Genomic DNA, 3,562 nt, shown 5'->3' on the forward strand with positions numbered 1-3,562 from the left:
GGAGAGGAGAGGAGAGGAGAGGAGAGGAGAGGAGAGGAGAGGAACTTATGAACCAAACAATAGTGGGCTTTGAACTCTGATTCTAACAAACTTAAAAAAAAAAAAAAATTACAAAGCAAGGGGAACCTAAATCCTGGTTAGATAAGACAATTATAAGAAACTACTAACAATTTTAGATGTTTAACATTTATTTATGTATCATTTAAGTATTTATTGTGTGTGGGCATGGGGACGCCACAGAACACATGTGGAGGTCAAAGGACAATTCAATGATTTAAATGATGTTACAGCTTATTTGTGTCTCTCTAGGTATGGCCCTGCAGATTTGGCTGGACTTGCTGCGCCAAGGTTCATCTACTGGCAGTGTTAGCCACGGACCAAAGACCTTTTCTGTGAAGCTTGGTTACTGACAATAAAAGTGCTGACTCTCAGACTCTCATGGATTCTCCTGAACCACCGTGCTAACCACAGTGCAAAAGCAACAGCAGGAGAACTGCAGCTGGGTGATCAGGGACATTGGGACATTCACTGCACCCTCACCCTTGCCTGTGCCTTCCCAGGGCAAGCTGACCTAGTCAGCAAGAGCATGGGATGAGCCTGTATAAATACACATTTGTTGTCACTCTTGAGAAGAGTTTTAGAAACTCTTCATGGTAGAAGAAAACACACCGGACACTTTGCCCCATGTCCAGCCTATGCTGTCTGCATAGAGGCAATCCCATGCCAGTGTGAGTGCTTGCCTCATGTGACACTTAGTTCCATGAACAGTGACTTGAAAGAATGACAATCTGCCAATAGTGGTTATTTATGTGGGTATACAGCACACACTTTCTCAACAACTAGCTAAATGACCAAGTCACCTTAAAGAAAAAAACAGGGGCTAGAGAGATGTCTCAGCAGTTAAGAGAAGTGACTGCTTTTCCAGAGGTCCTGAGCTCAATTCCCAGCAACCGCATGGTAGCTTACAACCATCTGTAATGGGATCCAATGCCCTCTTCTGGCGTGTCTAAGAGAGTGACAGTGTACTCATATATAATAAATAAATAAATATTTTATAAAAGAAAGAAAAAAGAAATAAACAGGTTAGAATCTGTGACCCATGATAGGCATGGGTTCATTTTATTTATTCTAAAACCATTGTGCTGACATGAACCTGTAATCCCACTGCAAAGTAGGCAGAGATAAGAGGATCCCTAGGGCATTTTATTTAAGATAACTTACTTATTATTACCACTATGAATACATGTGATGCGACGGTTCATGCATGCCATGACGCCTGTGCTAAGAGGACAACTTTTTGGAAGCCAGTTCTATCCTCCAACTGTGAGTTCACACATCCACCTAGGCTGACAGGCTTCCACCCCTGAACTATTGCCAGCTCAAATTTAAGCTTTTTTTTTTTTTTTTTTAAGATTTATTTATTTATTATATGTAAGTACACTGTAGCTGTCTTCAGACACTCCAGAAGAGGGCACCAGATCTCGTTACGGATGGTTGTTAGCCACCATGTGGTTGCTGGGATTTGAACTCTGGACCTTTGAAAGAGCAGTCGGGTGCTCTTACCCACTGAGCCATCTCACCAGCCCCCCAAATTTAAGCTTTTAAGCAGAAATTAGAATCTTGGAAAAAATTTGGCAGCTTTACAACACTTCCTGATATGTCAACAAAGATGACAGAGAGCGTTCTTACCATATGACAAAATATGCCAGAAGATGTACCAAACATAAGGATGGACATTTTTCAAATTATGCTACAAAGCCATACAGAGGTACAAGACTGGAACTGCAAAACAGACTTACAACTGTATATGAGTGTGTGCACGCATGTACACGGTGCATGTGCACGTGTACAAGTCAGATACTAAGTGTCGTCTGCAATCACTCTCCACTTTATTTTTTGAGACAGGATTTCCAATTTGGCCTAGAGCTTGCTGAGTGGTTAGGTTGCCCAGGTCTCCTTATGTCTCTGCTTGCCTTTCAGTGGCTCACAGGTACATGCCACCACAATGGGCTCCTGATACACAAGCTCTGGGAATCTGCAGTCAGGGACTCATGCTTGTACAGCAAGTACTTTACCAAGTGAGCCACCACCCCAGGCTAGGGCAATAGATTTTCATGTATAAAAATCTCATTAGGGTTGGAGAGATGGCCCAGTGGTTAAGAGCACATACTGCTCTTCTAGAGGTCCTGAGTTCAAATCCCAGCAACCACATGGTGACTCACAACCATCTGTGATAGGATCCGATGCCTTCTTCTGGTGTGACTGAAGACATATACAAAAATATGTATACTCATATACAAAAATAAATGAAATCTTAAAAAAAAATCTCATTAATATAACCTCAGATCCCAAACTGTAACCAACCTTTAAAAACATGACCATTTCAAATCTAGGTCAAAAGAAACTATCCACTCCTACCTCCAATGGCTATTATGATATCACCACCTTTCCAAGTATGTAATTGTTGGGGATAGGCATTTCCACCAAAGCTGCTGCTGCTCTTCCTCCTCTTCCTGTTCTTCCTCTTCCTCCTTCTCCTCCTCCTTCTTCCTCTCTCTCTCCTTCTTCCTCTTCTTCCTCCTCCTGCTTCCTTCTTCTCCGTTTCCTTCTTCCTCCTCCTCCTCCTTCCGTCTTCTTCTCCCTTTTCCTTCTCTCCCATGCCCTTCCTCCAGTTCCTCCTCCTCCTCTTGTGCAGCTCTATGCTCATGTCGAGGCCAGGTAACCAGCTCTATCACTTACTACCTATTCCCTTGAGATACTGTCTCTCACTGAACCTGGATCTTCCCACTTGGGGGCCTGGCTGGTTAGCCAAGAAGCCCCAGGGATCCACCTATTTCAACCCCACACCCCAATGCTTGGGTTACAGGTATGCATAACCATGCACAGCATTTGTGTGGTTGATAAGGATATAAATTGTGCTGGCTCAGCAAGTTGTGCTATCCATTAAGCCACCTTCACAGCCCTTTATTATTTATTTATTTATTTATTTGTTTGTTTTGTTTTGTTTTGTTTTGTTTTGTTTTGTTTTGTTTTTTTCCGAGACAGGGTTTCTCTGTGTAGCCCTGGCTGTCCTGGAACTCACTCTGTAGACCAGGCTGGCCTCGAATTCAGAAATCTGCCTGCCCCTGCCTCCTGAGTGCTGGGATTAAAGGTGTGCACCACCAACGCCCAGCTCTATTATTTTTAAACAAAGCAATTTTCTTTTGAAGGAATATTCTCCTTCCCCCTTTCTTCCATTTGAAGAACTGAGACTCAAACCTATGCCTCGTGCTGGGCAGTACTCTGCCCCGGCTCAGAAAGCATTTCCTAAATTTCTGGTTGTGGTTTCATATATAACAAATACTGAGACATACAACCCACATAAAACTCTTTGGGGCTCTTAGAAAAAAATAAGAGCACTAAAGGGAACTGAGATGGCTGAGGTGAGAGCTGGTGATCACAAACACACTTGCTGCCAGCCATGATGGCCTGAGTTCAGTCCCTGGTGCTCAGATGGAGTAAAGAGAAAGCTAATTCCTGTAGCTTGTCCTCAGACCTCCACACACACTGAGAGAGAGAGAGA

The 3,562-nt window shown here is 43.2% G+C and overlaps 1 protein-coding gene across 4 annotated transcripts in view; it reads right to left on the reverse strand.

Annotated features, from left to right (window-relative positions):
• Positions 1 to 3,562, reverse strand: part of Fancc (FA complementation group C) — a 119,926-nt gene that overhangs the window by 33,564 nt on the left and 82,800 nt on the right. The window lies entirely within an intron of this gene.

The sequence above is a fragment of the Mus caroli genome, chromosome 13 (genome assembly GCF_900094665.2).
Source record: "Mus caroli chromosome 13, CAROLI_EIJ_v1.1, whole genome shotgun sequence".
In the NCBI taxonomy this organism is placed as follows: domain Eukaryota; kingdom Metazoa; phylum Chordata; class Mammalia; order Rodentia; family Muridae; genus Mus; species Mus caroli.